The following is a 24440-nucleotide window of genomic DNA, read 5'->3' on the forward strand; positions in this document are numbered from 1 at the left end:
GGCGGGCGGGCGGGGCGGGAGCGGCGCGCGCCGTTCCCTTGAAAGCCCCGGCGCTGAGGGAGCGCTGAGGGCACCGGGGCGGCTCCGCTGCCGTCCGCGGTCAGTCCGAGCCCTCCGTGCCCAGCCTGGGAGCGTAAGGGTTACTCTAAGGGTAGGCAGCTCTGCCTCATAAAGGTTTACCGTGGTTCGAGCTGGCTGTAAGCCTGTGGCGCCAATGACACGGTGCGGTTTTTTTGGTTTTTTTGGTGGTATAAAGGGGCCGGCGCTTTGCCTTTCCTCAAGGGCTTTGATTTCGCTTGTTTTGATGGTGGCCGCCTGTCCCTATGAGCTTTTGTGTGCAGAGAAACCACTTTATCCTGTGCTGGGAGTTAGTGCTGCTACAGGAATGCTACTCTATGTTGTCCTTCAATCTGCCATTTAAATAGAGGGCTATTTTCCATTTATTCCTGCCCTGCAGATCTAAGTTTATAAGGAATTTGTGACGTTCCGCTGGGTGTTGTTGGAAAAGCTGATGTTGCTATCAGATGTTGTGAATCAGAAAAGTGTGTAATGCATCTAAACTGCTGAGGTCTCTATGTTAGTGTTTCAAGCTTCAAGGAAAGAAAGGTAGGGGGAAGTATGTAATAAAAGGAAATTATAGCTGAAAGCAGCTCCTTTTTTTAGTGAAAAAGGTAAGAGGAATTCCTCTGGGTGAGGAGGGAGGGTTGGTGGAAAGTGATTCCCTTGTTAAACACAGATGTGAAATACTCTAATTACAAACCCTTGGTATTTAGGAAAACATTAGGAGCATCACTTCTCCAGCTGTATTCACTACTGAGGGAAGAAAGGATAAAAAATCTTCAGTGAAAACAGTGTTTAGGAAAGCAACTGTCTACTTTTTTCTCTTTCCTGTTTTTAAGATTTATTATTTCAAGGAATTTTTTGTAAAGCAGGAATAGAATTGAACACTTTGAAGCATTGTTTGGTGTGTTAAACTTTTCAAAAATTTGATGTCATGTCAGATGTATTATAAAATTGCACCATTAATATTTTTGTTAAAAACTAGAAATGTAACACTTGGTCTCATTCAGCCCTAGTGTTAATTAAAAAAAAAAGGGCTTTATTTTGTCCAACTAATATTGCATTTCCTGCCATAATTCACTGTAGCTAAAAATTACAATTTAGACCCTTAATAGATTCAAGAAATACTCATGTGTTCATTTTATTAAAGATGTGCATCAGTGTGGAGCAAGTGGGAAAAGGGTGGGATGGAAAATACTGTTTTATGTTGACTTAAGAAAAGTCTACATTTAATTAAGCTTGCCAGCACACTTTCTTTTTTCCTCCCTAAGGAGTTGCTTCAATATGGTTGGGTCAGATAAACTCATAGTTTGCCATGATGCAGCAGACAAGTCTCAGCTACTCTTTAGGGGAATAGAAAACTGTGCAGTAATTAGAGCAGGTGGATCAGTTTATAGAACTCTCTTTAAGTGTCTGTTGAAAAAGTTAAGGTTGATGATCTGCTTTCCTTTTCTATACAGAAAAAAATAAGAAAAATGAAACAAGGGAAATGGGGTTTTATATTATAAAACCTGTGTTGAATTGAGGTGCTGTTTGCAAAATCCCAAAGAGATCCAGAAAGACAAGGTAAGGAGATCTGTTTCCAGTGGGCAAGCACAAACTCTATTTAAACCATGTGTGCACCTGATGGAAAGCATGTTTTCTTATTGAATAAAAATTTAACAAGGTGAATGAGAATTGCTAATACTTAACCAGAGGGTAAAATGTTCTGTCTTTGTTCTGGCAGTGGCACCGTAGTGCTGAAGTCCCTGAGCAGGAGTGAAGGAGCCCAAGGAAGATGCTGAAGGTTCATGGGGAATCTGCCTCCTCTCACTGTGTCTTGTCCCCTGCCATGACAATGTGGAATGAGGTTGCTTGGAGGTGTTGTATGCTGTAGGTGGAAAATCAAAGCAGCCTTGAGGCTGTACTGGCTGAGATGGGACTGAAATGATTTTTATAATGAGAAAAATACTTGCCCAAGTGCAGGAAATAAGTGCTTGAGGCTGATGTTTACAATACACTAGCAAAACTATACTAAAAAGGAAATGCCTTCAGGTTTTTTTGTCTGTTTCTGTAGCCAATGGAGTCTTTTCTTCAGCTGCCAGAATTAAAGATTCAACTTATAATTAAGCTTCATTAATATTACAATTAGCTATAAAGATTGTGAGCATCAAATTACATCTGTGCTTTCTCTTTCACAGCCTGCACTGAGTTCCAGTGATCTGGTTTGACTGACACCAGTGCTCACAGGTACATTTACAGATTAATTTCACTCCTCATTTCACTGCACTTGATCTTTCTGCAATTGTTCTGGGTCTGGTGGGTAATTGTGAATAAAAATAGCTGGTAAAACTGTGCAAATGAAGGCACAGCATTAGGCATGCAGTGTCAAATTAATGTTCTTTGATCTTTTGTAGAATCACTTACAGTTGAAAATACACTTCTGACCTTTTCTCTGGCACTGAGAATATTGCTGTATCACCACCTAATGGGAAATCTGGACAGTTTATGGGCACTAAAGAAAAGTGATGCTAAGGGATATGAAAAAATAGCAAGAAAGAACCATGCTGCCAGCATGGCAAAAGCCTCTCAGTCTCATGGAGAATGCTAAGAAATTAATATTAGAAAAATTGCCCCTTGTGCAATGGCATTTTTTTCTGTGATGTTTACTGCAGTACAGAATAATGTACTTTTCTCTGTGGACAGGTCAGCAGTTTGTCACCAAAAGCAGGGTGGCCAGCAGGCTGAGGGAGGGGACTCTGCCCCTCTGCTCTGGTGGCAGCCCACCTGCAGTGCTGTGGCCAGCTCTGGAGTCCCCAACAGGAGAAGGGAGAAGCTCCTGTTGGACAATTTCAGAAGATGCTCAGAGGGCTGGAGCACCTCTGCTATGGAGACAGGATAAGGGAGGCTGGAGTTACTCAGCCTGGAGGAAAAAAAGGTTCCAAGGAGACTTTGGAGTCCCTTTTAGTCCTTTAGGGACTTCAGAGCCCCAAAAGAGGCTACAAGGATAGCTGGAGAGGGATTTTCTACAGGGGCATTTTGTGATGGTGGAGTGGTTTGGAACTTGAAGAGGGGAGGTTTAGACAAAATATTAGGAGGGAATTCTTCACCTGGAGGTTAGCAAGACACTGGATGCTGGGGGAGGATGTGGATGCCCTGTCCCTGGAAGGCCAAAACTGTTCTATGACTGGGACACTGGTTTATGGGGTGTTTAGGGGTTTTTTTCCCCCAATTTTGGTTCTTCTCTATGTTCCCTTTCATCCTCCCAGTCCCAATTTTTATGTGGAAGGGAAAGTAAAGACATTCTTCAGTGAGAATTACTGCTTTTGTCATATTCTCTAGAGCTTTGCAAAGTGGGCTGTGAGAGCATCATTAAATATAAAGTAGCAAAGTAACAAGTATAAAGTATCATAAATATAAAATGAAACCCTCTTATGGCTACTATTAACAAAAATCAAATTTATAACAGGAAAAAAAGAGTTTCACTTTCTTCTGTCAAAAATTCAGTTGCTTTCAGACACTGTTAATTATTATGTATAACTTGGCATTGGTGATAGACAATGTTACAACAAACAGTTTTCAAAAATTAAACCCCAAGTGCCAATAGAATATTGCAGGCATTAAATTTTGATTTGAAATGAGACATGCTATGATTTAATTTTGAGGGTTCCAGCATGTTTTGCTTCTTGATCTGAGCTAGTTTATAGTTTCTGAAATGAAACATAGATAACTGGGGGGGAAGGTTGGTTTTGTGAATTTTTTTGTTTGATTTTGGGGCTTTTTTTGTCTGGTTGGCTTTGGTGGTAGTGGTTTGTTTGTGAAACACTTAAAGGAATCAAGTACCAGACAGTCACAGCACTACGTTTAAACTGGCCAAAGTCAATTGCAAATGGGAAACTTTTTAGGTTTTAATATAAGTAGAACAAGTTCTGTACTCAGGTTTTTTGTATATAAAGATAAAAGTGAGGTTATATCCATAACTTAATAACACAAATATTTACATTCATTTGTAAATACAAATGTTTATGTGGTTTCTGTGAGCTCCTAGCCCTGTTTACGTGCCAATTGCAAGCTGCTCTCTTGTGCTCTTGCACAAAACCTTCTAGTGGTACTAGCTCCATCTTGTTATCTCTGCAGTTGTACTCCTCTGCTGGTTTTCCCAGCAGTACTCATTTCACTGTGTAAGAAACAATGAAAATGGTCAGAAAACGAAGAGCAGTTATGGAATATGACACATATCATGTTTTTGTTTATTTCTTCTTTTTTAATCTTGAGAACAGGGAGGAATGCCTTCAGATAAGGAGAGACAGAGCTTCTTATGACAGCAGGAAGGTTTGACTCTGCTGTCATTTAAAATCCCATTCCAAAGGTCGTGTTTGTGTTTTAAATTAAATGTGAGGCTGACCTTTATGCTCTGCCAGATAACAGTAATAGTGATGTAAGTGCTTCCTTTGAATTCTGCAGGTAAGGAGTAGCTACAGTGTGGGGTTTGTGGTGTGGTGGTGCCCAGTGTTTTGCAGGGGAGAAGGAAAATTATGTTCTCAGTGACCTGTGTAAACACCAAAGGGGCCTGAAATTTGCTACTTTTTGTCCACTGGGTCTCTGTACTTCCAGACTCAACATTTCTTGAAGTGTACCTCTACTGAATATACCAATATGGAGAAAGTAAATGGGACAAATCTAATCAGGAGAAAATGTTGGCTTTTCCTGTCCTCCATCACTTGCATTTCTCCTCCATCTGCCACACATAGTCCTAATGACAGAAAAATGTGGTTTAAGTTCCAGTTATTGACATGAAAGTCTTTAAAAGTAGACTGAAATATCATCTTCCTTTTTATGGTTATTAAATAGTATCAATTCCCATGTTTACTGCAACACCTGTGCTGTTGTTCCTGGAAATGCAGCCATACCACAGAGATGGTTTCTTTCTTGGGAGCAAAGCTCAGCCTGAGGAGAAGCTGAGGTTGTCCCTGCCTTAAGCCAGCCTAACATCTGGCTGCAGCATTTTGGCTCTGCTACACCTCCTCCTGCACTCCTACCTGCCCTTTGTACTCTCCCTGGCCCTTGTCTAACCTTTCACTGAACTAGGACAGTTCTCTTTGGGTTTGGTTTTGTTGCTGGTTGGTTGGTTTTTAATGAGGTTAGCCCTGTGTTGAGTCAGCGGGCTGAGACAATTCAAATTCAGGTTGGATGAATGTTGGAGCTGCCTTGGTTTAAGTGGGGACATCAGCAGGCAGAAGCTGAGCTGCCCTTAGCTTTTAGGGAACTGCTTGTTGTGACAAAGAGCAGCTCAAGCAGATTGATCAATTGATGTTTAAAAGAGGTGAGCCACCTCAAAGTGGACTTCTGTGGGGAAATGTGAGAACTTACTTTATGCTTACTCTGTATTCTTAGCTCTCTCTGTTGTGCTCAGCCAGTAACTCTTGTAAACAAAACATTCCTATTCTGTCCACAGCTTTGGAAATATCAAAATTATTTTTAAAAAAAAATTAATAAGGCTAATAAGATACAAACCAAGAAAACTTTTCAAATAATTCTGACTCTTATTCTCCTTGCTGGGAAAAAGAAAGAACTCTAATTTTCAAACTCCTGAGGATAGATATGGGTATATGTAACTTCAAAGATGACAACATCCTTTGCTGAATCTGACAGTTCTCCATGTGAAGCTGTTCACAAGTTTGCCATTTACCTTTTAGTCAAAGCTTTAAAAGTTAAGAGCAGCCCCTATGAAAATGCAAGATCAGTGATAAAAGACACATTGTACAGCTGAACAATGCATGGCATTTGTGTGATAGCAAAAACTGGTTTATCAGGTTCACTGCAGACAAGTATAGATAAACTCTTCAAATACTGCAAAATCTATTGGAGTGTTCAATGGATAGTCTCACCAAAAAAAAAAAAAAAGTACCAGGACCAAAGGCAGCAAAATAAGAGCTGCAAAGTCTAGGCTGTAACTGGTGTGAGGTAGTGAGAACTCAAAGTCAGCCTGCTGGCTGATGTGAACACTCTTTTATGTGGAAAAAAAGCCTCACAGAAAAGCACTGAAAATCCTGCCCAGCTGCGCTCAGCCATGGGAGCAAAAGACATCCAAGTGTGGTGGAGTACTGGCTTGGTCCCAAGCCTGTGTGCATGGGCAGCACAGATAAAGCACAGCCAGGCCCCAGACAGATAAATGACTGATTAAATGAAGTGTGTGAGCCTCTGTCCTGGTGCTGCTGGCAGCTCTGCAGTGAGATTGCAGCTGCAAAGCTCAGCTGCTGCTCACAATCCAGGGAAACTGCTTTTTGCTGGAAACACTGCAGAAGGGCAAGACCTCTGTATTCCAGCTCTTCCTCCAGGGACCTGACCCTGCTGAGGAGTGGGGTGAAATAATGATTAAAAGAGTCTGTGAGGAAGGCTCCTGGTGAGGAAGAGCAGTGCTGCACTCGCAGGCTGAACCCAGAGCAGCACAGAACACAGCAAGTTCCCTGGGGGTGCCACTGGCAGGAAAGGGGGCACAGCTTTGAGGTGGCAGAAAGTATCTTTTTGTTGCACCTTGCAGTTCTCTGGGCTGCCAAAAAAAACTTCTCTGGTTTGCGGGGAGGTGATCTGAGGCACTCACCAATTTTGTTAGCAATTGCCTTGGGCTCAGACTGTGTTACAGAGAGAGGCTGCTCCAGAAACAGCACCCACCTACTCCCAAGGTGAAATAGTATTTGCCTTTAAATTCTGATAGTATTGAACTATGGCCAGTTAGGCACTGTACAAAACTTTCACATTTCTAAAGTACAGATGAGTGGGTAGCATTGAGGAGTAAAATGAACACAGAAATTATCTCAGTGTTAATGGCATGCCTGTGGTGTTTTCCTGCTCTCTTCTAGAAAAAGATGCAGCTGTAATTATTTGTGCTGTTTTCATTCAAAGTATTGATCCACAAGTAGTTACAGCCCTCAAGAACTGAACCAGTTTTTAACATTATTAAACCAGAGTTCCAGTATCCTGTGGACTCAGAACATAAGTTGTGTAAAAGGATAACAAGAAACTCAAAGGACTTTTTTTGGAGACTAAACATTCACCCTTGTTCACTGGAACTAGAATCACAGAATGGTTTGGGTTGGAAAGAAGATTTAAAGAACACAGAATTATAGCACGGTTTGTGTTGGAAAGGGCCTTTGAAGACCATCTCATCCTGCCATGGGCAGGGGCACCTTGCACTAGATCAGGGTTCTCAGAGCTCCAGCCAATTTGGCCTTGAACACTTCCAGGAATGGGGCATCCACAACTTCTCTGGACAGCTTGCTCCAGTGCCTCACTAATTCTTCATGTCCAATCTAAACCTACCCTCCTTCAGTGGAAAACCATTACCCTGTGCCCTGTTGTTACAGGCCCTGGTAAAAGGTCTCCCTCCATGTTTCTTACAAGTCTCCTTCAAGTATTGAAAGGCCACAATAAGGTCTTCCAGACTAATGAATACTGAGAATCCAAGAGCAGAAACCTCTTTTCCAGCAGATCTCAGGACTGTGTGCATGCTGTCAAAATCTGTGGAGATTCTTAGGTGCTGCCTGGAATGAGGACTCTTCTAGGGAATGGGTGTATGAGGTACCTGCAAAATCCCAGGAATGGAATTACTGTGAGGATTTTGAATGGAGCAGGTTGATTCTGAGACAGGAGATTGTCTCGCCTCAACAAACTCCTGGGTGAGCTTTCCAATTCCTTTATCCAAGGGATCTTCTGCAAAGGATCCTGAACCACACCAAGGATCAAGCTGAATCAAATCAAAGTGATTGAAAACACAGTAAATGAACCAGGGTTTGACATATTCTGAAGTGCAGTTTGTGACTTGTGCATAGGCATTTTCACACCCAGTGTGAAGTAGAAATAAAGTTTATTTGTTTTCAAACCCTCTAGAGGACCAAAGGGAATAATTCAATTACAGCAGGAAAGGAAAAGGAGCCACCCCAAAAAAAAAAAAAAAAAAAAAGGCAGAGAGAGAGAGAAAATTCCTTGAAAAAAAAATACACATTGGGAAAGAGTTCAATTTAAATCCAAAGCAAGGGGAACTGACCTTAAAATGTTGTGACTACTCAGTCACTTATTTCCTGTTTATTTCTCTTTGCTTTGTTTTGCAACATGCTCCAGACTCTTAGAACTTTCTAATATGAGGTATGTTTTTTTGGTCAAATAATTTCCCACACAGCAGATGTTTCTACAAAAATAAGTATTCAGAAAATCCTTTTTGTTTCAACAAGGAAAGTATTTTTCAAACTACTGCTGAAATAAAACAAGATATCTTGTTTTTCCAACTGATGCACTTGCACAAAATGCCTTCACCACTCAGAGATGATTTTGTATTTATCAACTGAGTTGCAGCACCTTTCACAAAATGATTTAAAATGAAATATTAAGATTCTGGAGTAGAAAAGTTTTTGTCAGCATCTCTTTCCCACTTATGCGTTTTAAAGACAAATTTTGTGCAGCAGGTTTTCCCTCTGAAGTGGCACATGAGCTCTGCCTCTCCTGTCCTGCCTGTGCACCTTCTGTCCTACATGACCAAGATCTTCCTCTGCACCCCTGGGAGGGTAAGTGGGCAAGATGGTGCAGGGCTTTTCCAGATCTCAATAAGAAAACCCCAAGACCAAGTGGCATAATAAAACAGTTATCGTAATACAGTAGAATGAAAATAGGAATAAAGACAGACAGCAGGTGCTGGGAATCTGGTTTGCAAATGATACGGGACAGCCTCATGATGTATTTTCCTATGGCCTTGCCCCTTTGTTGGTATAGTCCTAAACCAGTGTATAGATTCAGAATGTATTGGAAAATAGGAAAATATAAACACACTGCCTAGATAAGTAAACCTTGACTTTTCTCAGGGTACTGGGCAAAGAAATTAAGCATGTTAAAAACGTAAAGCAAAATTATCACTAGCTGAGAGGACAGCAGGCAGAGTGACTTGAACAGAAAACACTGAGCTCCTGTTGAAACTTTATGCTCTGGATGACATTGTCACCTCTAGTTGCCCAGTCACAGATAGGTCACAGCCTCAGCTTATGGACTATATTTAAAAATTGCACTCTGGCTTTGCACTGAGAACAGTTTTGCTGATAAGCTCAGGAATCAGTGAAGCTTCATGACTCATGGCCATCCTGACTTCATTAGCTGCCTATTAGTACACGTTAATTAATAGCTGCTGCCCTTAACTGTAATCCCTGTGTTCAGTGGGACTGTTTGCATGACTGAGGATTATCCATGGGAATAAATTATTAGCTGGAAAGCATGTCCATAAGGCCCCTACACTCCACTCAGCTGTCCCCAACTCAAGAAGTGATTTTTTTTATTTGCTAAAGGCCTGATCCAGCATCTGTATCCATCAATGATTTTGTGACTTCTCCACTGAATGCCTCTTTAAAGTATGGCAAGGGTTGGGAATTGTAGAGACTGGTGTGAGGGAAGGAAAGGAACCAGTCCTCATCACAGGTCAGCAAAGCCTACAGGGCCAATATAAGTGTGTAACCCTTCAAATTCAGAAGATTTGAGATCTTACCTGTATTTTATGATGTTTGGCTGCTTAATATCTCAGTGTGCACAGCTACTTTATAAACACTAAACTACTATGCATTATTTTATGAGCAGTAAAAAGCCTCTTTTACTGCAATTGTCAGAATTCAATAGGCAAGAGGTAGTAATTGTCATTGTTTACATCAGACATTACCTTTCAACTATTGTGTTAAGAGAACAAATTCTAGGATAAATCAGTGTTTTACAACTGTGTTTCTTCCTTCTAAAGTATGTAATCATTGTCTTCTTTATCTCATGGTGTGATTGCATCTTACACAAACTACAGATAAACTAGAGATAGATGCAGATAGACAAAATCTTAAAATTGGAAGATAGATGAAGAGTTCATGAGAGCTGAGGGTTTGGAAGGAGCTTCATTTGTCTTTAATCATACTCAGATTGCAAAGATTAGACATGATTCTATTACTTTCCCAGACAAAATACTGCACAGTATTTGGAACTTCTAACAATGGCAGTATCTTGGATAGAGATAGCAAAGGAACCATGGGGTATGAAGGCTGGCTTGAAAAAAGCTGCCAACAATTTTCCCTACAGAGGAGGAAGAAAGAATGTTGGCATTAGGGATTCAGTTATCAGTGGGAATGGTTTTGCAAAGACAAAATTATAGGATTTGCTTGCAACTTGGTGGCACTCAGTCTCAGAGGTGCTGCACAATGGCATATCCCTATGGATACTGCTGGTGTAATGTGAATAACTGAGAAAATGGTGCTTGGCTTTAGGACTAAAACCTGCATTGTACAAAAACCTGTATTGTCATTGTAAAAGCTGTATTGTCAGCACAAAATGCATGGCTTCATGCACCAGGAGTTTTCTTGTACAACACAGGCAAGTTCCTTCTGTTGCAGGGAAATTCTTCTGGTGGCCAGCTAGGGGAGAACCTCTGTTCTTTTAACCCCTAGTTCAACCTCTCTGCTTGCCATGGTCTCTCTGATTTTACTACCTTGGCAATTATCATGTTTGATCTCTTCAGCTCTTCTTCCTCATACATCCAAAGCATGAAATTGCATTTCCATAGTAGAAATCACCAATCAGGATAAAAGTGACATTTTACTGGCGTCGGATTCTCTTTTAAAGAATTAGTGAGCATCAGTACTTTTTTGCCAGTCGAGTGGCACAGACCTATCCCAAAACAGGAATCAGATTCTTGCCTAAATATTGCTGCACAGAAGTTTCCCAGTCCACACAGGCAAGGTGTGATGGGTGTTACCTCGATGTGAGCAATCTGGGGCACACCTGTGCAGGAACCTGCAGTGGGTGGCCAGCAAAGCCTCATGAGGAGCCCTGCCTGGCTTTCTGGAGGCTGCTCCAGAATGGAAAGCCCAGCTCATTGCCAGCAGGAAGTCAAACTTTCCCAAGGTCCTTGTAAGGTGCTCAGGGAGCTGGTTTCCAACAAGAAGGCAGGAAGAAACAGCCTCTATTTTAAGGAGATTATCTTCAACAAAGATTTGTCAAAAGGAAGCACAGCGAAGGCTGAAGCCAAGGCACGTGTTCCTGTGACCCAGTTACCTTCCAGAAACCCAGGCAGGACAGAAAGGACTCTAGCTACAAGAGAGCTGCTGAGCATTAACACATAGTAACCTAATTAATTTATTCCCCCAGTGGATAATTACTAGCTTTTTCTTGCTGCAAAGTAGCAGCCAAATAACAGTGCTGATTTTAATTAACTAGCCAATGGGAGGCTGGATGGGCTGAGGAGAGATTTAATACAAAAATTAATTAATGCTCTGACCTAGTTTAAAGCGTTGCTGAAATGGAAATTGGGGGGAAGCTGACATCAATCACTTATGGATCCTTTCACATCCTTTTTACCGGACAAGTAATGAGTCTTCCCATGTGATTCACAGCACTTCAACTGGCAACCTAAAAGAATTCAGTGAGCACACCAGAAATAAGTAATTCCCAAGGCAAACATAATTCCTTTTTTATGAACACACCTGAGTTAGAAAATGTCCTTCTTTCACAAACCAAGCCCCTGGTTTATTGCTGAGCTCTGCTCAGGGAATGTGATGGGTAAAACGAGCTCTGCTGTTTTAACCAAACTATAACTATCTCTGTGTTTCTTCCTTTTATCTTCCCAAATTTGTTTCATTCCTACATGTCTCAGATTAATAACTCTCACTTTTTTATTTTTTATTTTCCCATTACTGAAAATAAGGCACTTCAGGATTTTATTTAATCTCTCTGTTTCTTTGGGCAGTAAAAGATTATTTCACTTACTGATCATCTGTATATTCTTCCTATAAAAGCAGTTTTCCCCTCATTTCTGAAAACCAGAGTTCTCTGCAGTTCTTGCCATGGGCCCACAGCAATTTACAACAAACAAATCACTTTTGCAAACTGATGCCAAAAAATGCATGGTATTGATTATTGTTTTAGTATTCTTCGTGCGTTGTGCTGTGCTTTGCTTTGCATTGTCCTGTCTTGAGAAGTTATCATCTGGAGAGGCAGCATAACCACACTGGGGAAGAAATGAGGTTTTAATTCCCTCCACTTTCACAAGCAGGAATACAAGACACAAGGACATGAAATAAATTTACCAAGATCACAGTAGTGCAGTCAAACCCATCCCATCCTTTGCCCATTTGTCAGCATTGTGACATCATCCTCTCAGCTGGCAAAGTGCAATTAGGATTATTGCAGTTAGAAGGTCACAGAAAGATACAATTTTAAAATTAGTGTATCAAGTCAACTCCAGTCTTGTAAGAATCTCTTCCTCTCCATAAACAACTGCGTCAGGGTGGTTGGGAGTCAGGTCCTGCACCCAAATATTGTGAAATGTTGACTCACAAAGCAAGCAGCTCTGTTTAAGTCACTGCAAATCAATGAATCACTGAAGCAAAGTCTTATCTGGCAGCTGAGCATCACATCCCTGTTTAGGTATCCAGAGATAAGTGGAGCCTCACAGCCTTTTCTAGGTCACTTCACTAAAACCCCATAAAATTCACCCTCTGCAAATCACAATGTAACGTTTTTCTGTAAGCCTGAGAAAACTGCTTTCTGGGAGGCAGGAATTACACACCCTTGGGATCTGACTTCTCCATAAAATGCAGCCCAATCCTGCGTGGGAAATATGTTTAAACCTTTCTGAATCCTATTAAAACCTCTTTTTGCCAAGGACACACCAAATAGCTATTTTCCCCTTTTTCTACAGGAGCAACAAAATAAGGCATTCAAGGAACATCAGGGCTGGAAAGGATCCATGAACTGTGGCCCTGCCTCCAGCACCTGATTTGGGTTGGGGAGGCAGTTTGTACACACAAGAGAAGGGAGAGCCAGGAACTGCTGTCATTAGGAATTGATCAGCATTCACGTGTAGCTTTCAGCTTCTTGCTGCTGTGATTTTGTCCTAAATAAGGCACCAATGGCTTTTAAAGAAGAGCCCAAAGGTGCTTAGGTGCTGCCTTTTAGGGAAGCTAAGCCGCCCACCTTCAGTGACTTATTTTGTTCTTGTTTTAAATATTGCTGAGGTTCCTTTTCTCCCTCTGTACTGAATGTAGAATGTATTGGAATTGAGCTCTGTCACTAAAATGGGACAGCACTGAGTGATGGTGATTATGCCCACATGGGCACTTGCTGAACACTGGACTGTGATGCTTGTTTGGACTTAGCTCTGCAGCCATCTCCTTTGGCACATCCTTGCACAAGATTTCTATGGATATGGCTGAGCCCTGTCCTGGAAATGAACATCCTTCAGCGATTCTTCTTGTCTTTTTTACGCGTTTTGTATTTTTTGGTTACATGGTGGTGCTTGATGAACCTCTGAGCTCAAGGCAACACAATCTCCCATCCCTCCCCTCCACGAGGGATGCAGGGGGACTGAAGGGGCAGCTGCTTAGAGATTCCTGGCAGAGAATCTTGCCCTTGGCACTCTGACTCAAGGCACATGATTGTGTAACACACCCACTGGCGTGGATGTTACGTGGCTTGTTTGCAAATACTGGGCACTTCAGCTGGGAGGTGCAGAGTGCTCACAACCCTCCAGCAGGATCCTCTTGGTGACTCCTTTGTGAAGAGTGTCACATCTCTAGTGCCAGCAACAAAGTACTGGCATGACCAGGAGGTAAATGTAACAGTAGCCACCAGTCTCTTGAAGGGCAGCTGAAAGATGATGGAGCCTAACTCTCCTTGGTGGTGGGAGATGGTGTAACAAGAGGCAAAGATCACAAATTGGGGCTTGGGATGTTGGGAGAATCTTCATCATGGGGAAAATGTGCAGCCCTGGGGCAGATCACCAGAGGGACTGGGAGAAACTCCATCCTTCAAGAGGGTTCAAGTTTCTGCTGGACAAAGCCACAGCAGACCTGATTTAGCATTGTCAATCATCCAGGAGGATGGGATGTGACTTCCAAAGGTCCCTTCCAGCCAAATAGTCATGGGATGACAATCTCCCTGTTGGAATTTGCTGTGGGAAGATTTAGGGCAGAGCCTGTGGGTTTGTAACTGCGGGTCTGACCGTGCAGTGGGAGGAAGGAAAACCCAAATGGCAGCAGGTGACCAGCTGGCTCCTGGGCAGCTCTCATGCTGCTCCACCAACAAGTGACTCCTCTGGCCTTTCTGCAGACAAAGGGCAGCTGCAGGGACAGTGCTGTGGTGTGAAAACACTCCTTGCAGCAGGGGATCCACTAAAGATGCAAGCAGACAGACATTTGCCCACTTCTAATGTTGTCATGGGGGGCAGGGGGAGGAAAGAGCTGAAGAACCTTGTGGCTAGTGTCCCTGACTTTCTGTGCTGGTTAAAAATCAGTGTGAAAGCCCAAGTGTTGATTAAAACCCATAGGCTCCCAGTCCATACCTTACCTAAGTCTGCCCAGGATATATGCATACTTGCTTTAAGTTTGTGCAGAGGTGTGGCATTAAGTTCTATAGCTGCTCAAGGCTGCAGTAACTGAGAAGCTGTATTACCTCCAGAAATGGAATGCCATCCCTAGAGGCATGTAGCACAGTATTTAAAGACTGTTCTGGACATAATTTTTGTCCAAAAAAATGTATTTAAATGTGTTTTTAAAAAATAGCTAATGTGTCAGATTGCTAGTCTCTGGCATTTGTTGTGATGAATCAGTGATCAGTTATTTCTTGGCAGGGAAATAAAAATTACTGTCTTGAGAAATATTGAAAGAAAACAGTATGTACAACCTAAAAGCTAAACAAGCAAGAGAACATGTAACAATATCTCAATTATTTTGTGGGGTGGTGGGGAGCAGGGGAAGTAGAATAATTTAGTTTAAAGCATGGTAGGCCTTTGAGGAAGAAATTGGAGCACTACAGAGGCTGCATGTGTTACAAGATGGCAGTTGTATTCTAATCCTTGTTTCGTGCAAATTGAAATTTACCTGTAATTTTAAAGGCTTATACAACACCAAAAAAAAAAAGGTGTTTTCAAGGGGAAAATTCAGATTAATCCTGCATCTTGGCAAGTGGATGGGTAATTGTTATTAGTGCTAATGTAAAAATCCACTGCACTTGACTTGATTCAGGGGCACCATTAGCACTAAGAAGTGTCAAATTAATGAATCAGTATCCATGCTTATCCTGAATGAGGTAATGCTTTTCCTGCTCAGAGATAGTGACAGACAACAGGAACAAGGAGCAATCTTTGCATGGTGAATTTCTGTCCCTCTGATTGTAGCTTAGGTGAGAAGGGCAAATTTGGGCTGCTAGGGGTCTCAATGGACAGCCTTCAGCACAAGGGGGTTGCTGGCAGCAGTTTTTGGGCTGTGGAAGCCCATCCTTTGCTCACTTGTTGGCACAGGGCAGCTGCCTAAGTGGCCTCTGGAGCAGACATCACTGCCAGCCTGCAGGAGCAGCTTGCCCTTCTTTGGCCTTGTCTCTGCTGTTTCATCCCAAGCCATTTTAGGGCAGAAGGGGCAGATTTGGCTTTGATCTGTTCCCTGTCCTACTTGTGACAGTTCAGTTTTGGACATCAGATCTATTCTGGCATTTTTAGCTCAGTGTCTCATAGGCTCTGGATGTTCTACTCATTACAGGATTTCTAAAGGGAATATTTTCCCACTATCTCTCAGGAAGTTCCCAGTAGGGGTATTCCAAGGCTATTTTGCATTTTTGTGCTGCTTCATGTGTGGTTTGGTTGACTTTCAGTCCTCAGCAGTTCCTTGAGTTTGTGACAACAGTCTCATTTAACATCCTTTGCTATGGAAACTGGTAGTAGTGCCAGGGAATTGCTAAGCAAATACCAGTGCAGAGTTTATGAGGGCGAGGGAAGCATCAGCAGTCATGATGTTTATGAGAGAATGTGGAATTCTTCTCATGTAAACCCAAAGGAGGAGAAAATGCAGGAAGGGAGGATGCATCTATTGCCAGAACAATGGTCTCACAAGGATCACGTAGCTGTTTTAATTTCTGCAACATGGAACATGCTGTACTTGGAAAAGACAAGATTTCATTCCAATCTTCTTAGGGAACTTGCTATTTAATAATTCCATGTTCCCCTGATGGTGAGAGAGCAGCAGATTAGATTCAGTAACAGATCCCACTGAAATATTAAATACACCATTGCTTTAATTTCTGATTTAAAAGGTCAAATGGACGTAAAAATATTTGTTTGGCACTTCTAAGCTACAGACATGCACAGTTTGTCTGATAGCTTTGCCATAGCAGATAAAACCACTTGATGAAGCAGGGTGAGGGGCTGACTTGCTTTCTAAACAACCTTGTGACACTGGAGAGGAAATCACAGACTTCCATGTGGCTGGGAAAGGAAGGAAGGAGGGAAGGAAGGAGGGAAGGAAGGAGGGAAGGAAGGAGGGAAGGAAGGAAGGAAGGAAGGAGGAAGGAAGGAAGGAAGGAGGGAAGGAAGGAAGGAGGGAAGGAGGGAAGGAGGGAAGGAGGGAAGGAGGGAAGGAAGGAGGGAAGGAGGGAAGGAGGGAAGGAGGGAAGGAGGGAAGGAAGGGAAGGAAGGAAGGAAGGAAGGAAGGAAGGAAGGAAGGAAGGAAGGAAGGAAGGAAGGAAGGAAGGAAGGAAGGAAGGAAGGAAGGAAGGAAGGAAGGAAGGAAGGAAGGAAGGAAGGAAGGAAGGAAGGAAGGAAGGAAGGAAGGAAGGAAGGAAGGAAGGAAGGAAGGAAGGAAGGAAGGAAGGAAGGAAGGGAAGGAAGGAAGGAAGGGAGGAAGGAAGGAAGGAAAGGAAGGAAGGAAGGGAAGGAAGGAAGGAAGGAAGGAAGGGAAGGAAGGGAAGAAGTCTAGCAAGAGGAAACAATGGTATGAAAGTAAAAATAGATACTGTATAGAAACTGGTTCAGTCCTTGCTTTTAGCATTAAAAAGAAAAAAAAATCCCTCTATGCTGTTTACATACAAGCTTTGGCAGTGATTTGGAGGCCAAGTGCAGCTACTGGTTAGCTCCTCATTGGTCTTCAAAATACACTACACATGTCTTGGCTCACTTGTCTGTACTGATGCTGCTGTTTGGAATGTGCTCCTGGCTTGAGAGAGCTGCAGCAAAAATTGCTGTGGGCATCATCTGCTCTGTGATGCTGGGCCCTGAGTAACCTGGGTCAGAGGAATAGGACCAGCTGGAGCTTCTGGGGTATAATCAAGCCTTTTCAGTTTTCTCTTTGGTGTAGCTGGGGGATAGGGATTTTTTTACAGAGATTCATTATTGATGCTGTGCTCATGCATCAGAAGCCCTCCTTGTGTACTGTTTTTCCTACAGATGATGAGCCAGAAGCTGCTAAGCTTACCTTTGTCAGGTTGAATATGTATGACTTGTATAGAGAAGTTCATCTACTCTTAATAGCCACTGAAAAGTGATACATTTTCCTCCAAAATGCCTGCATTCCAGAAATTCAATACTTCTTATCAGCTCAGTCATCATGTGACTTGGAAACATTTGACTTCCATCTTCTGGCTTTGGATCAGAAAGCCTTGCAGTGCAAAGCCACGGTGACTGAAAGTGTGGTTTGGTCTCTGTGTAACTTCCAGACAGGGCTGTGGTGCAGAATAGGCAGAAGGCTGCTGCTTTCTCTACCCAAAAGCAGATTTGACTGAATCTGAGCACTTGGGATCCAAGCACAGTTGTCTCCATCAGAAGGAAAAATTGGTAGTAACAGCCTGAAAGGGTTTTGTGGGCTTGTAACAAGCCAAGAGAGTATTACATAGGCACACAGGGATTTCTTTTGCTCAGGTAGCTGACTAGCATACAGATGTATCCTACTTCTCAGCTGTTTCTGATGCCTCTACACACAAATACTCCCAAACCTCTATTTGTTGTTGGAGAGGAGTTGTGGTTTGACAGGTCCTGGACCTGCCATCCCTTGATTTTGAAGGCCTGATCAAAATCAGACACAGGCAGCTCAGGCTCCTCAGATTTCAAGCTATGTTCATGTGTGCTGATACTTTTTTCCTCCATAATTGGGGTTTTAAAAAGAAGAAAAAAAAAAAAAAAAAGTGGTATCAGGTTGACAAACATTGGGCCTGTTGCTGTCTTGGGATCAGCGACTTGGTGACAGCTCACAAAAACCTTCAGCAAAACACAAACCTGCATCACAGAGTACTTGAGATACCTTCCTGGGGCAAAAAGGGTGACAAACTTCTTCATTCCCAGTCAGGTGATGCCTTAGTAAAACCACAGTGGTATCCATACCTAGGCACACTTTGATTTTTTTTTTTTTTTTTTTTTGTATAAAGGGGTACAGAAATTCCCAGGCTGAAGAGCCTCCCACTACAGTTAGCTATGCTTCATCCAAGTCTTTGCTGCATGAGCTTGACCAGGTTGCACAAGAGGTGTCCATGCAGAGGCAGGGCTGTGAGGAGCCAGGGAGCTCCTTGCAAGATCTTAGAGGGCCATCCACCTGAGCTGGGAGCAATGGGAATGGCAGTGGTGACAGGAGGGAAAGTCATTTAAGTGGCTTTTGTGATGCTGGCACTGGGAGCTGAGGATGCTTGTCCAGTAGGTCACTGCAGTTGGTAGATGTCCATCAGCAAATTCAGATTTTTTTTTTTTTTCCTAAGGGAATCAGGGTTCTCTCTCCTCCCCCCTCCCCTGCTTTTTAGGGGGAAAACCTGAAAGTTTGAAGTCACAATTGAAAATATAAGAGAAATATCTGTCAGTGTAACAGCCCTGAAATACATTGCCAAATTCTACGTATTACACCCTGGTTTTAAAAGTGCTGAGATGTCAGGACTTGCAGATTGCATCACCCTTGGAAAAGAGGTCTCCACCCTGAGAATCAGTCACTGTGAACTAGTGACTGAGTCACTGCAGCTTTGATTTTTTTTTTTCTTTTACTAACTTGGGTTTTTTAATTAGAGGTCTCTGTTCCCATGCTTGCCAAGGTCAAATTCTGTGATCCAGCCAGTAGATAAATAATTGGTGTGATGTAAGTGCAAATAAAACAGCATTCAGTACTGAGAAATGTGAGCATCAAAAACCTCTAAGTAGGCAGTAAGCAATCTCTTAAAAATAGCTAATCTAAAAATAAAAGATTAGGGAGGGAGCACTCCAGAAGAGCAGTTAAGGAGCTTACATTGGAGACTAAGAACAGAACAGCTCTCTATCTGTGAAGTGTCTTTGCATTTAGGCAGTAAATAAGCCTTAGGCCAGAGGCAGGGTCTCTTCTGTTTCTGCTCACTCCAGGGCTTAAGGCAGTCTTAGCCTGATGCTTTCATCCAAGGAATTCAAGGCTGACTTCAGCTGACTCAGCAAGACAGTGTGTGGAGCCGTGCTCCAGCAGGGCAGAGGTCTTGTGGGGTTCTCCTGCCTCAGTGCAAGCCCAAGGCTCCTGTTCTCCTCCTCCCGAGCTGTGTGAGCACTGGGAATGGAGAAGCAGGCTGAGCTGCAGCAGTGCCAGCCCTGGAAGCTGCATGGCTCTTCCTGCTCCTAAAGGATGGACTCTCCATACTTGTGGGAGGTCATGGAAAAATTCAACTAGAAGGACACCAGCAACAACAGCCTAAAGCCAGCAACAAGGCTACGATCTCTTTAAACAAAAAACATTGTTGGTTTAAACCTTCCAGTAGTAGTGGGGGTTTTTGGAGCTGTGAATAGTGAAGAAGGAAGGCCAGAATTTTGCTGTTTGCTGTTCCTTCTGAGATGCTCACATAGATTTATAGCACCACAGCATGTTCTCAGTGATGGTGACACTGGATCAGGGCAGCTCATGTGGGTACTCAAAATCCAGCTGAAGGCTGACCAGGCTGAGGGGAAGATCAGTTTATGCATCAGAACCTCGCTCCACCAAGTTTAGCTTTGCCCCCTTCTTGATCTCCAGCCCAGGGGACAATTTCCATTGTGCTTCTACTCTGCTGACAGCTCAGAAAAGGAAAGCCCAAACCCACTTTCTCACTGCTGGTAGCCCCAAGCAGTAAAGAGAAATTTCTTTTTGTTCTGCTATTACTGCCAGGCCCTCCAGAGAAACCAGCAGGACTTTGTGAGCAATTCACAGCTCAGGAAAAAGCCCTGTCTTGCCATGCCCTGCCCTGCCCAGGCAGGTGGATTTCTGGAGAATAGCTGGAAGCCAACATCTCTCTGAGCATATTCTTGCCACTTTCCACGAGCAGTGTGTCTCTGCAGAGAGCTCAGCAGTGTCCCTCCCATGTAGGAGCACTGACACAAGCCTGACTTTTGGTGGGCTTTAGCTGTGACTCACACAGAAGGCAGGGGTTAGAGGTAGACACACCGTGAACAAACCTCACAGAGAGACAGAAACAAAATAAAAATCAAAATATCCAGAAATTATAGGAAAATGTGTAACTACTCCAAAAAATACCCAAAGGCCCCAGTGTACCCCACCACACTATATGGGGCAGGTAATAAGACTATCACCTGAAATCAAGAAATGCTGAATGGCATCAGAATGGAGCCTCCCTTTTAAGTTATAAAGATGCTCTCCTAGAATTGGTGGGCAAAAATTAACACCAAAGCCATTGTCTAGTCAATGTCCTATGAGTGGAAACTCAATTAAAGTAAAACTATGTGCTCACAACTGCAAAAACTACTGAGAAGTTCCCTGAATCAATTCAGCTGCTGAGGGAGCAGTCAGTGCTGTGTGAGAGCAGAGGGCGATTTCCCTGGGCACTCTATAATCTCTGCCCTTCAGTTTCACTATTCATCATCATGCACCAGCCCTTCAGATGACAGACCTGACTCTTTACTTTGATCTGGCTTCTAGGAAAAACAGGGTCAATGCGGATGTTCTTATCTCAGGTTACTTTTGAACTCTCGGATCCAGTCTAACAGACTGTTAGGTAATGAGGTCAGAGCTCACCAGCTGGTGTGCTGCTGGTAACAAAACCTGCTACTGGACAGGGGAGACTCCCTAGAAGTTTAGAAAGTCAAGGAAGTAAGCTCAGGAGGTCTTCCAGTGGAGAGAAGTGCAATTGGCACTTCTTGTTGTACCTCCATGCCATATCAGGAGCTGGAAGATCCAGGCAGGAAGCCAGACTGTGACAGTTCTCCTGTGACTGTTTACTTCATGTGAAACTGGAAGGATCTTTTGGAAATTCCCTGAAGGCTCAACAGCATGAGAACATGACATATCCCTGGTGGGTATTTATGTGTGTATAGAGGGATGAAGGCCCAGCTGTAACAATTTCCATCCAGATCCCAGGAATACAAGAACTGGAAGCTCAGACACAAGCTCCCTGCCAGAAATAAAGGAGTCCTGTTGCTAGCTGATATGTACAGTGACTAAGAAACTGAAGAGACTGTTGATCACTTGCTTCAAGAGTGCAAGGGGATCAGCAGCAGAGGATAACCCAATGGTTAAAGGGTGATTCTGCCCCAAAGGGAGACTGAGGCATGAGCTTAGGACCCCCAAATGTCTCTGCTGTACATGCATAGCAGCAGTGGCACAGCCAGGCAGCTCGATTGGGATGAACAAAACTCCTGGGCAGCAGGAATGCAAGAGTGTGGGGACTTAAACAGGAAAGCAGTGCAAAAGGTCTGGCAGGGGGAAACAGGATGCTAGTTAAGGGAGACCCAAGTTGTGCTTAGGTGCATCATGAGAGACAAGTTACAGTGTGCTTCATGCCTACTCCCGAGTCACGTAATGCTTTTGTTTTATTTTAGTCAATTGTGATGCAGAAGAGAGGAAATGAGGCCCCCCAGAGCCCTACATGAGCATCCACAGTGCTAAAATCTTGTACAGAACAAAAATAATAGGTCCTAAAAAGCTGTCATTCAAAGTGTGTTCAAGCAGCAGCAGATGCTGAGGAGGTAACCAAAGAGGGGAGGAATTATCACTCAGAGACCTACAAGGCATGCTTCTGCACCCATTCTAGCAGGGGATCTCAAAGGAGAGAGGTGGGATTTGGTACAGAACTGTAAGAAAAAAAAATCCTGCTCCTGCTTGTGCTGAAAGATCCCCAAAATTCACATTGTCAAACCTTTGCCACAGTAAACTAATTTTTGAAGAGAAAACCATTTTCTCCTGGAATCACAAAATTCTGAGACATAGTATTAATACATAAACTGGCTACCATGATTTCATGTTTAGTTTAGAAGTGACACCTTAAAAAGTCAGATACCAGAAAAAGCAGGTCACAGCCACAACAAGGGAGTCATAAGGGGGAAAAAATAGAAGTCAATTTACTGGCATGTGGTACACCAGAAAATAACATTTGGTCTTTGAAACTTCCTGTACCTCAGGGTGTTGACTGCAGCATGCAAAAGGCTTAAACCCCTTGTTACTGAAGGTGGAAACAAAAAGCATTACTTGTCTTATGGCCAGGGAAGAGAAGGCCAAGAATGTTTTTGGTTGCCTGGCTGACCCACTTTTTGTAATGCAGATGCCTGCTCGCTGCTCATAAACTTCACCTGTCTTGGAGAGAAGTTACCAGAATAGAGCTTATGAGGTTGGAGGAACTTGGGAGATGCCTGCTTGACTGTGGGTGAGAAAGACAGGTAGATTAGCTTATAAATGAGCAAGACAGGTAAAATAGCTTACATGTTAACCCTGGAGTTAACCAGGAACCTGAGTCAACAATCAGTTCTCTGTGACAGCTCAGTGGAAACTCTGAAAGGCATTGGCCCTGCAGTTACCACTGCTGGGAGATAGCAATGACCAGGAGGGGTATTTCAGTTTAAGTGGAACCGACCCTTCAGAGGGAGGTTTGCTGCTTTGAGTGATTGCTTTTGATGTGGCAGAACATGAAACACACAATGTCTTTTTATGTGGGCCTGGAAACTTTGGCACATTTGGAGGGACTATACTACTCTTCAGCTGATCAAGTAACACAGATGGAGAAATCAATGAGTTTTAGGGTAACCAACCTCTTTTTTTTTTTTCTCCAGGTTAGCAAGTATATTCCCACAAGTATGCTAACCCTGGTCTGGCCTTGGTAGGAATCAGGATGGATAATACAGCTTTTAATGTGCTTTGCCTCTGCTGCTGAGCTGCACTCTCAACGCTGTACTGTGGTGTGCACACAAAGGACACGGCTCTAGGTGAAGGAATGATGATCATGCAAAAAGTGAATTGAGAATGCCAGGTGTCTTACATTTTATGGGATAGTGGACTGGTGAACAAGAGCTTTTCTTACAGCCCTCCTCTGCTTTTGCTGCTTGCAGTACTGTCAGCAAGCCTCACTGGTTTGGAAGGAGTGGAGATGAGTTGCCAGCTGCTGTTTCTCATCTCGTGGGTTTGAAGAGCTGTTTCTCACTGACACTGGCCTGAAGTCTATAAACACTCATTCCTGGGGTAACCACAAGAAGATTTTCCAGAGCAAAGGCCACTAAAACACTGTCTGCAGTGCATGGGGAAAGCTTCAGAATGGAAACTGAGATGGAGCCTGATATTCCATTTGTTTTAGTAACAGTGTCTTGAGCTGAGAAGGAAAATGCATGCAATTAACAAATTTAATTATACTGGTATTTTTTCTTGCTTTTAGTCCTGAGAACAAAGGAGTAGTTCATGGTGAGGAGTGAACCCAAAACTCTGAAGTATAGACTACAAACTTTGGTTTAATAATTTCTGTTAATCATCAGAACAATCTTTGTAAATTCAACTGTGTAAGGATCAATCTTTTCCATGTCTCCTTAGCATCCCTTCGGCCCACTTCCTGCATTAGCTTCGTTCAGGATCCATTCAGCTGTTACTCTGCTTTGAGGTACTAAATTAACTTCGAGCTATTCTGTAAGAAAGAAGGAAGTAGGCAGGCTCCCCTGTGGTGTGACAGTGGAAAAGAACCCAAAAGACATGAACATGCAATTTCTGCTGTTTGTAAAGACAGACTATTTTCCTTCATGTTATGTATTAAGTATTTAAGAGGGTTAGTTGGCAGGTACACATTATCTTCAATGATATGGAACTGTACAGCTTGTACCATCTGGCCCTGAGACTGTCAGCACTGAGAAATCTCACTGTGACAGAGCTGCAATCGTCAGAAAATGCATTTCCTTTTCCCCAGTTGATTCTCAGTAATCTGATCTTTGGTAAATTTCAAGTGTGGGGTTTAATTCTGAGTTTCCTGGCTCTCACGTACCTTCTATTTTAACCAGCTTCAGACACGACTGCTGGTATAGTTTTATCGTGTGCTAACAACAAGACACTGATAAAGGGGAGCGTAGTACACACTTAGAGACTTGCCCTAAATACTACAGGCAAACTTAATCTTTTTGCTGATAACACAGTTCATAAGAAACAAAGATTACAATGTTGGGGGGGGCAGCACTGCAGGAACTCCTCATTCTGGTGAGGGAGAGGAGGGAAATGAAGTTCAAAGATTTGGCTGCCTACGCAATATGACAAATAGAAACTAGTGAGCTGTGTGTGTTTGTTAATAAGTACTACAGCTTCCTTGGCAGTTCTGTTTGCTGGAGTGCCTTGCTTTTCCAGGAGCCAGTGGTGCTCCCCACTGCCAGAGCTTTTCTAGTGGCAGAGACCCAGCATGAT

At 43.0% G+C, this 24440-nt stretch overlaps 1 long non-coding RNA gene across 1 annotated transcript; it reads left to right on the forward strand.

The window, feature by feature from the left end:
- The first annotated feature begins 2234 nt into the window (after positions 1-2234).
- On the forward strand, positions 2235-23553 carry LOC128784901 (uncharacterized). The gene is made up of 4 exons (XR_008429672.1): positions 2235-2289; positions 8499-8597; positions 22336-22450; positions 22841-23553. It is a non-coding gene; the product is annotated as an uncharacterized LOC128784901 (long non-coding RNA).
- The last annotated feature ends 887 nt before the right edge of the window (positions 23554-24440 follow it).

The sequence above is a fragment of the Vidua chalybeata genome, chromosome 3 (genome assembly GCF_026979565.1).
Source record: "Vidua chalybeata isolate OUT-0048 chromosome 3, bVidCha1 merged haplotype, whole genome shotgun sequence".
Classification (NCBI taxonomy): domain Eukaryota; kingdom Metazoa; phylum Chordata; class Aves; order Passeriformes; family Viduidae; genus Vidua; species Vidua chalybeata.